Source organism: Semicossyphus pulcher, unplaced genomic scaffold (assembly GCF_022749685.1).
Source record: "Semicossyphus pulcher isolate SPU_LCO1_2020_fin unplaced genomic scaffold, fSemPul1.0.p SCAF_23, whole genome shotgun sequence".
NCBI classification, from domain to species: domain Eukaryota; kingdom Metazoa; phylum Chordata; class Actinopteri; order Labriformes; family Labridae; genus Semicossyphus; species Semicossyphus pulcher.
In genome coordinates, this window is record NW_027211697.1 from 2017737 (window position 1) to 2028597 (window position 10861).

At 41.5% G+C, this 10861-nt stretch overlaps 1 long non-coding RNA gene across 1 annotated transcript; it reads left to right on the plus strand.

Annotated features, from left to right (window-relative positions):
- Positions 1-1147: 1147 nt before the first annotated feature.
- Positions 1148-8139, plus strand: LOC138602958 (uncharacterized). The gene is made up of 4 exons (XR_011309224.1): positions 1148-1378; positions 1628-2062; positions 2182-2317; positions 6350-8139. It is a non-coding gene; the product is annotated as an uncharacterized lncRNA (long non-coding RNA).
- The last annotated feature ends 2722 nt before the right edge of the window (positions 8140-10861 follow it).

Sequence of the window (10861 nt, forward strand, 5' to 3'; positions counted from 1 at the left end):
TCTTCATCCGATGGTCTGCTATCAGGAAAACCAGGGCCTTGGACATGACGGGGCTCTTGTTTTTGACCAAAGCTGATGTTGGAGAAGTCTGCATATTGGACACATCTGACAGAGTCCATGTTGGCCGGGCCCATGCACAGGGCTTCTGGGTGCAAGCCTGCCCATTTCTGATATCCACAGCAGCCAACACATTACATACATTAGAGCTGCTGCATGAGAGCAGACCTCTCCTAAGCCTGCCTTACAGGTGCAGTGAGCCATAAAGACAGTCCCATCCTCCTGAACTGTGATCCAGGGGTGTGTCGGGGTTGCACTGAGGCTCTGTGAATGCTTCACCTGCAGTTTACAACACAAATAGCGAATTACAAGCTTAGCAAGCTAGCTAGACCATAACCCATATGGTTAAAGTTCAACACATGTATAACATTATTTAGGGCAGCTGGCTATTTTATTTTACATGAATTATAGCTACGTTGGTAAACGTAACGCTAAGTTTAAATGCGTTCATCAGTTCATCATTACCTACTAGCTTAAACTTCCTAGCAAGTTAGTAACATAGTAAATAAATAGGTTTTAACTTACCTTTCCTGATGATCAACAAAAGGTTCTTTCTTATCACATGATAAACTGTAGGATCATTAACCCATAGGACTGATAAACTGTAGGATCATTAGGAAGCAGTGGTAAGTTTCAGTGCTCTTAAATGCCTTGAGGGACTCCCCGGTATAAGGAGAGGGACTACGGACGAGGTACATGTAAATACCTGCAAAGGACAAATTTGGCAAATGTCCAGCGGACTTCAGCGGAGTCAGTAGTTCACTTGGAAGTCACTTGGTCGTAAATAATGAGAGACGATTTCCGTCTGACGAACCATTTTTCACTGGAACCGGTTGATGGCGCTACGGTCCTAAAGATGGCGGCCACAACCAAAAAGTCACGTGACCGATACCCATGAATGAAGCTGAAAACTAAAAGCAAATCATAAACGGGTGTCTGTTTTCTAATTTAGAGCCAGTATCTATGAGGTTTAGTATTTCTAATGCCTATTCATGGGCATCAGTCACGTGACTTTTTTGTTGTGACCGCCATCTTTAGGACCGCAGCGCCATCAACAGACAAAAATTGCCCATTTCTCTGCTGGCGAAAAGCAACGCTACTGCAATGAAATCGATATTTTGGGTTTGGATCCTTATGTACTTCCAAGTGAACTACTGACTCCACTGAAGTCCGCTGGAAATGTGTCGCTCTCCTTATACCGGGGAGTCCCTAAAGGCATTTAAGAGCACTGAAGCTTACCGCTACTTCACTTCAGGATGGGTTAATGATCCTAAAGTTTACCATTTGAATATGAAGAAGCTTTTGTTGATCATCAGGAAAGGTATGTGACAAAATATTTACTTACTCTGTTACGAATTTGCTCGGAAGTTTAAGCTAGTAAAACATGATTCATGTTTTCTCGACCGTTTTAAACTAAGCGTTACGTTTACCAACGTAGCTATAATTCATGTAAAATAAAATAGCCAGCTGCCCTAAATAATGTTATACATGTGTTGAACTTTAACCATATGGGTTATGGTCTAGCTAGCTTGCTAAGCTTGTAATTCGCTATTTGTGTCGTTAACTGCAGGTGAAGCATTCACAGAGCCTCAGTGCAACCCCGACACACCCCTGGATCACAGTTCAGGAGGATGGGACTGTCTTTATGGCTCACTGCACCTGTAAGGCAGGCTTAGGAGAGGTCTGCTCTCATGCAGCAGCTCTAATGTATGTAATGTGTTGGCTGCTGTGGATATCAGAAATGGGCAGGCTTGCACCCAGAAGCCCTGTGCATGGGCCCGGCCAACATGGACTCTGTCAGATGTGTCCAATATGCAGACTTCTCCAACATCAGCTTTGGTCAAAAACAAGAGCCCCGTCATGTCCAAGGCCCTGGTTTTCCTGATAGCAGACCATCGGATGAAGAATGCAAGACGTTTTTTGAGATGCTTCATAATAGTGAAACGCGTGAGTCCAAGCTAAAGAAAAGTGCCATCCTCTCTGTCACTGAGGGCCACTCTCACAGGTAAGATAGCCAGATAACCCGATGAAGACAGCTTGTTTTAATGTTGGTAATTAAAATAACCTAAATGGAGCTGAAATGAGTGTGCAGTACTCTCTCCCATTTAAATACCACTCCCACAGGTAAACACCAAAGGTGATGCAGCTGGACTGGCCCACTCCTCTTTCAACCTTGTACTCGAGCACCAGGCTGGAGATGGATTTGCCCTTGCTGCTGGTTGAGAGAGCCAAGGTCTTTGATGATCTAACACAGCAACAGGTAAACATTATAAACCAGCTTGTTGTGGTTATAAATAGGCCTATTTCAATTGTATTGGAGTGTAACAGCTATAATGATCGGGCTATGTATAGGTAAGACTTTTAATATTTCATCAGTTCAGGTAATATTCATGACAAGCCATTCCGTTTTGAAAGTAGTACTATGAAAGATTGTCCTGAACCTAATCAATCTTAGTCTCTAAATACAATTTAGTGTTAGGTTGCTCTCCAGCGACAGCATATGTTATTGTGTTACTGACATTTTTTCACAGTGTTTGGTAGTTGAGAAGGAGACCAGGGAGCAAAGTAAATCTAGGTTTTGGTTTGATCAGAGGGCAGGAGGAGTGACAGCGTCAGTGTTCTGTGAGGCAGACAGACCTGCATCCTTGATCAAAAGAATTTGCTCTCCCCGTGCTTCTCAGTTCTCCACTGAGGCAGCAAGCTTCATAGGTTATAGATAAGTTTGATAGGAGATCTATTAGGGATGTAACGAACGATTCGATATGAATCCCGATACCGAGTTCACGATACGTTTAATCACGATACAATTTTCTCATATTTATAAAGAAATATAAATTTAAATAATCCTTTTTAATTTTGAGGTTGTATAGCAAAGTTCCCACACGTCCTGGAAAACCTGGAAATTAAGAGACTAGTTTTCCAGTCCTGGAAACACATGGAAATGGATTAAAATGACCAAATATCCTGGAAATAATTGATGTTGTCCTGGAAAATTTTAACTGTATTTTAGCCCCTCACTCAGATCGCCTACGTAAACCTAGGTGTGTATTTTTGTTTGAAACTTGACTGTTGGTAGGGTAGTGGTGGCTGTATTTTTAAATTCATTGCGTTTCTGAGTTTGAGTTTTGACCCTTTGAGGGTGCTGTAGCTGGTCAGTGTGCAAAACTGAAGCAGCAGATTGTTAGCAATGTGAAGTCAGCAGCTAATAGTTCGCTAATAGAACTATATTCCTGTAAGTATGAGCACACGTCATTTTATGTTAAGCATGTGAAGTAAAATGGATTGTTTGTTAAGATAATACTATCGTGATTGCGATGCCAATTTCCACGCGCAACTAAAACACAGGATCTTTTGACTTAAAATTACTAGATGACATATTCTAACGTCAGCTAGCCAGTAGCACAAGTTAGAGTTTCAGCCGCCTCAACTCCAGTCTAGGCTCCCACAGCTGTCAAAGGCGCAATCGAGTCCTGCAAGCGATCTAAGATTGCCGCCTTGAGACACTTTCTAACCAACTGAATGCCGATAGAAAAGTATGACACTTACATTACAACCTTTTTCTTTTAAATATACATATTGCTGTGTTCTTTCACTTCAGATTGGACATACTGTAGGTGCTTGGATAGATGTAGGCTTAATAAAACTGCGTGTGTGTACTGAAAATATACAGATTATGCATTTCGGTTTCTTCAAATTTAGATTTTTGCACTTCATTTTGTGTGAAACTTTGCCATGGCAATAAAAACTGCACTACAAAATATATTCAGTGTTTCCCATTAATCACCTAGACTGAGGCGGCCCACCATAGTCTAATTTGTCCCGCCACAGTTTCATAATGAACAGAAAATATTTTTACACTTCAGTTCTGATGTGCGCATGTGCAATAGTCACATCGCAGGACGTGCGATTGTGAGGCAGATTAACTGAAAGAAGTAGAGCTGTTACTTATTGTTGCTTGGTACAAAAAGAGCAGTCGCCATTTTCTTGTTTTCGATGATTAATCTACAACAAAAGTCCATCTGACATCATATTAGTGCAGCTCTTCATCAAGGCACAGAGTGAGCTGATGCTGAGCATGCAGAGTCTGTGTGTCATTTGCCTGTAAACTGTAAACAAGCTCGTGACGTAATGTCGGCGGGATGATCAGGCTCGCTTTTGACGCAGGCTTTTAATTATGCGTGGCGGCTTTGGATGTGCGTTATCAGCGGCACCTCGTGCCGGCGCTGCGCTTACACCTGCAGCGCACACACGCCGTGAGGATGTGTGTCCCGACAGGAAGTAGGATACAGTGCGATTTCGTTTCCAATTGTTACCGTCACTGGACTGATCACGATTAAACATACATTTAAACATGGTAGATGACATAACGTTTAAAGTGTAACTGCACCCACAGGTCTGACCATAACTCCACCCACTGCACAATTTTGAAAACTGCTCAAAGTGGGCAAGGGGCTGAGAGGGGGCTGAGAGGTGGGTGGGTGTGTCTGGCAGCTCAGTGACTCCTCTGGCCAGAGAAAAATGGAAAGCGACACAGTCACGAGGCACATATGCCATAGAGGGCTCCCCTCCAGAGTCCCCTGAAGAGCACTTTAGTGTGGTGGAGGACCGTCGTGGTCCCGAGCCCTATCAGTTCTAGCCGATGGCTCCAGCCCCACTAATGCCTACAGCCAGAGCTTTTGAAGCCGAAGCAATGCAAGTGCGCATGTGCCGACCGCACGATTGTTTGGTATATTAAGTCGCATCTAGAGCGAGCTAACTTCACTCATGTTTAGTGTGGTTGATGAATGAATGCGGGAGAAGGGAGGAGATGCTGCTGCTGTTGTTGGTCTGTGTGTGTGTGTGTGTGTGTGTGTGTGTCAACAGAATGCAATGTTTTGATGATAAACAGTGATATAAGTTAAGGAACAGGATATGCCCTTGTTCCTTTTAGATTTGAACTCGACCTGGCCAGCCCTGTGGAGAGAGAGTCAGTCTCAGGAATTTAAAAGCATCCTTGGTTAGAGTGGAGAAACAGAAAGTTAAGTAAATATCAGCCAACATGCAAAGCTGGTATAAACAATTGAAATTAATAAAGTCAATTACTATATGCAAATGAGAGTACAGTTAATTCATGGTCATCTTAAAGGTGCATTAATTTCAGACATTTACACAATTCAATGACTATATGATATGTTAGATATCACTAGCTGTCAGAGCTATTGAAAGAGTGAAACATTTGTCTCTTTTTGTCTGCTTTTCATGTATTTGTTAGCCATGGTGTGAATATTTGTTGTTAGTACTGCTATACAACTGCGTGTTAAAATCTGATCTTTATAGTTAATAATAATAATAATAATAATAATAATAATAATAATTGACATGTTGATAACACATATTCAGTCTTTCAGAATGCTCTCAATTATGTGTGGATGCATACTGTAGTGGTGTGGTCTAGACTACAACACTGGCCACAGCATTAACCAACACCAGGGCGAGGTGTCGCTGATAACAGGAAAAAGCTGCCTCACCTAACTGAAAAGCCCTGAAAGCGTAAACTAGCCGACATTGCGTGACAGCAGCAGCAGCATCGCGTGCTAAAAGTTTACATGCAGGTGACAAAACAGGGTGCAGCCCCTGGATTGGGACACACCTACAGACTCTGATGCACTGATGGAGGGCTGCACAAAAGTGATATCAGATTGACTTTTCCTGCTGATGTTGTGGAAAACCAATTGCGACGTTGAAACTATTTATTTACTCCTCTATTCAACTACAGACGCAAAAGACGTGATGACGTCGCACAAGAGAAGCCAAAAGCAGATAGCGCCCTCTGCTGTTTAAAAAACAGTATTGCGATTCATCTCTTCATCTTATCCATTTGACTCGTCACTTATATGTATCGATATTTAACTGCATTGCGAGGTATCGTTACATCCCGAATATCTATGCATTGGCCTACAGCGCATCTCTTGAGAATTTCATGCTCAATATAAAGCTATAAAGCAGGATTAATTGGTGTAATTTATTCTGAGGCTTGCAGCTTGCATACTGTGGTACTTTAAAGTTTGTGAAGCTTTTGTATTTTCTTTTTTTTTTTTTTGTATTATCTAACCTAAAGCATCATCAGATTTTCACATAAGCCATAAAAGCAGATAAAGAGAACCCAATTAAACACAAGGCAAACATATTAAAATTGGTCATTTCTTTATTATGAAAGATGATCCAACATTACATATCTGTAAGTGGCAAAAATATCAGAACCTTTGCTTTCAGTATCTGGTGTGACCTCTTTTATTCTTCTTCAACCACTCAGGAACAAGTCTGACCACCTGGAGGTGGCGTCATTTCTCATTCTCCAGCTGGACGGGCACGGAAGGCTCCAGAGATACAAGCTGCTCCATCTTGGATGCAGCTGAGATGGTCCAAGTATAATATTTTTGTCTCATTTGTTTTATCTGGTTTTCTTGATCTACTTTAAGGACGGCGGAAATCTGATGTTTGAGGTCAGATTTTTGCAGAAATATAGAAACTTTTAAAGGCTTCACAAACTTTCAAGGACCACTGTGTGAGACTTGAATTAGAGTGTCTGCAGGATATTAACAGCTATTACCTGTCAACATTTACCAGAAGGGGTTCCACAATACTGTCATAAGGCCATTGCTTATAGTGGTTTGCTGAATAAAAAAACATAACACTATTGTAGCATGATAGGCACACGTTTATATGCAAATTAATTGATGACGCTTGTGGTCAGAATGCAACACCTTCTGGTAAATGTTGATAGGCAGACAACATCACTCAGACATGGTCACATTGTAATACATAGTTTCTATTTCAATCTTTGTCAGATGGGGTCAAGTGAACGAAGAAAGAGCAAGGGCAAACTACAGTGCTATGATGCAAGACCACCATGAAGACTTCCAGGTTAAGGCATCAGGGTTCATCATCAACTCAGAACTCCCCTGGATTGGAGCATCACCTGATGGTATGGTCACCTGCAGTTGCCATGGTGATACCATTCTGGAAATAAAATGCCCCTTCAAATCCAGGGACTGCTCCCTCACTGAAAGCTGCACGGATCCATCATTCTGTCTCGGCATGGAAGAGGATGGAGCAATGGCACTGAAGTCCAACCACTTGTACTTGTATCAAGTGCAAGCTCAAATGCATATTGCAGAGGTGAGTTACTGTGATTTTATGGTTTGGACACCACAGAAAGTTTTCACCCAGCGGATCCCATACGATCCTGTCTGCTTCCGTGATGCCTACCCCAAAGTCGTGGAATTCATCAAGACTGGAGTGCTACCTGAGCTGCAGGGGGACTGGTATACAGCACCACGCCTCACTCCCAGACACTGCAGCCACAGAACAGCCACCTGAAATGGGATGCTACTGTGGTAAACCTGCTGACACAGATGTCATTATTTGCACATCTGGAAACTGTTGGCAGAAGCACTTTCATAGGTCTTGCCTTAAGCTGATCAGGGTATCCAAGACATGTAAATGTGTGGAGTGAAGAAAACAAGTTTAGTATCATAGTAGTTCAGTTTCACTTCATGTAACATGCTTCTAGTTTCTAGTATGGTAGACCAGGTTTGGTTGGCACAGATATTTTCTGCTCCTTTGAATGTCACAGAAAGAAAAATGTAATATCAAAATGTTTGCTTTTTTTCAACTGCACTCATGTTTTATGTTAAAACTTCTTGAAGTCATTCACCTTTTTCATGAGGCTAGTATTTCAGTTGTATTGTATCAAAAGTAAAAAAATTGGTCTATGGACTAAATATATTATAAAACTGTTACATGGAGATGTTGGAAATATGTTACTGTGGTTGGCTGGCACACATTTTGTTACTTACAGCTGAGGCTTTATCCTTTAATTTGCTGTTTTGAATATTCTAACATATGTTTTATCAAAGAAATACAGCAGTGTAATGTGTGCCAATCACTACAAACTGTTAGAATGGGTTTTTTTCAGCTTCATTAGCGATGGTTAAATATTTTAATTACCAGCCTACATTTGTATATTGTTATACATCTGTGTTTTACTGTACATTACTGTTATACTGTATATCTTATATATTATTGTATTAGGATTTCTGTGAAAATGTATATAACTATGAATTAGTTTATTAAAAATGAATAAAATATGAGTAATATACTTCCACCTGGGTTTATTGCATAGTAACAATGAGTAACAGCCATGCATAACAAGAAAAACAAATTAAAAATGATTTACATTTTTATGTTACACAGGGTACACAATGTTACTGACGTCCATGCTACTCTGAGGAGACAACAGATGGGCAAATGTTGCACAGAGCACAGCACACTCTGACCATCTTGTCAAGAGATGTAAGCTCTCCTGGAGTTGCAGTCCGGCAGAGAGAGATGGGTATTGTGCTTTGTAAGATGGTGTACTTGTTCCTTACAAGGCCTATCGCACGTTCAACATGGATCCGAACAGCTGCTAGTCCCCTTGAATCTTCAAGTTCACTTGGATGCAGTTGCTGTTTTCCTTTAGTGAAGGCAGGGATATTGAGATGAGCGCTGTACAAGCCCACAGCATCTCCAATGTTGAACACTCGATCTGCCAGGACCACATCGCCAGGTAACAGACTTTCAGGTAGCCGCAGTTTTCTGTGATGTGCTCATGCTTCTGTTATGACTTGTTTGCCCCCTCCAGCCATGAGACAAATTATATGACTCCCTGTGGAGTTATTGATATCAAACACTTGGCAGTATTATGATGCTAATACTGTGAATATGTTTGTGCTCAGCCTTTCATGTTTTTAGGTCTCTCGATAAAAAATTAAAAGCAGTCCATTATGGAGGTACAATTTCTGTAACTACTATTTTTGAAACACATGGGTAAACAGATTTGAATCTGTTCCTTACTGGGCCACACTATAAATCTGGACAACCTATCATGCATGCATTTAATGTACTATTAAAAATCCGGCTCACAGTAGGATTTGACGCAACATATATGTAAAGAAGTGCAGAGGTAAATTTGGTCTCATTGTCATTAGAGTCATAAAAAGCATTGAAAGAGAGACAGTCCAGGTCCCACCTGTAGGAATCCGGACATGAAGGTGAAGACGACCATCAGCTTGACGTAGGATGGAAGTATTTTACAGTAACTGTGTTCAACAGTGTGACCTCTCTCCTTCTGAGCTGGGATGCTCTCGCAGTCGTCAGTCTCCATGTCACTGCTGATATCATGGGGTTCCAGCGTCTCAACATCATGGGTCCCGCTTCTCTTTCTTTTAACAGCTTGGTTTTGCTCAAATTTGGTGTAGCTATTGATCTGTCTTAGGCACATAATCGGGACTCAAAGGATTCTCGCTTTTCTTGCCTACAGTGGTAAAATGAGACACAGATAACACATTAAGTGGATGTGGCTAACGTTAGCTAAGCCACAGGTAAGTAACATAAATAGACTAAAGCAATATAGTTGAGCGTTGCTCAAATAACTGTGACCAATTGTAATTTGTGAGGAATTGTTTATGACTGCTAACATGCTAAAGGTACGCTAATTAACGTCAGGTACGGAGTTCACTCACCCGAAATAAAGTGCTCATTCACAGTCTGGAGTGTGCTGTAGGAGTCCAGTGGTCCCTCTTTATGGCAGCGATCCACTTCTGTTTCCTTTCCATGTTTTTGGGAATGTTATGTTAAAAGTTAGTCCGGTCTTTTTTTGCCTTACTGGTCCTACAGCCCACGGCACAGCGGATAGACGGCATATCTCCTGTTGACTTCCGGTCCCAGGTCGGTCCTAAAGATGCGCCGCGTCTACTGTGTGACGTCACGTGATGTCAATGTACGTGTTTAAGGCAGGTGATGTCACAAGATGTGATGTCATAGGATTGTTATATATCAAAGGAACTCTTTGATCTTGTTTAAATATAAAAGGTCTCCTCTCGACTCAAACACACATGCTACGACCATTGTAGAACACATCTGTGCGAGACAAGACAACCCATTACTAATCTAAACTGCAAACAACAAACTACAACAAAATGATTCGACCAAAGAAAGACAATTTGACCATGTCAGATTTGGCAAGACTCCAGCTTTTGTTAGACCAGGCTGAGGCAAATGATTGCACGGGTGGAGAAAGTGTAGACCAGCCCCGCAAGTATTGCAAAAAACACCAGAAACCTGACCCTGAGATTTTGAAGGCAGAAATAAAGCGACAGAAGCAAGAAAAGGAGGACTATTTTAATTCGCTTGCTGCAGAGGAGATCGAACAGAAGAGACTCGAAAAGCAGCAAGCCATTGACAAAGCCAATTGTCAGAGACTTCAGGCAAGAGACTATGTCAGAAAATTCAACGGTGACCTTCAATTCACCCAAGTGCACCAGGAGAATGAAGCATTGGTGAAATTTAGGCGTGAAAAAAAGATTGCTGAAGGCCAAAGAAGACGGAAGTCTGAAGAGATGAGGCTTCGACTGGACAAACAAAGCGCTCTGAAAGAAGAGCAGAATAAAAAAATTCTTCAGAAAGAGAGGCTTTACAACCAGATCAGTTGTAACAATGAGAAAATAACGGAGAAGGAACAGCTGAGACAGATAGAGAAACAGTCTGAGAAAGAAGAAAGAAAGAGGCTTCAGGTCCTTGATGAATTGCACTCTAAGGAGCAACAAAATCAGGCCAAAGAAACAGCAAAGGTAAGTCAAATTCTTCATGACAATCGACTGGAGGAAATCTCTAAGAAGAACCTCTGCAGAGAAAAGGAGACACAAAAATCAAAGCTGGAAGATTTGAAAAGAATACGTGATCAGCTTGACATAAACAAAAAGGAGCAGGAAAGAAATCATTA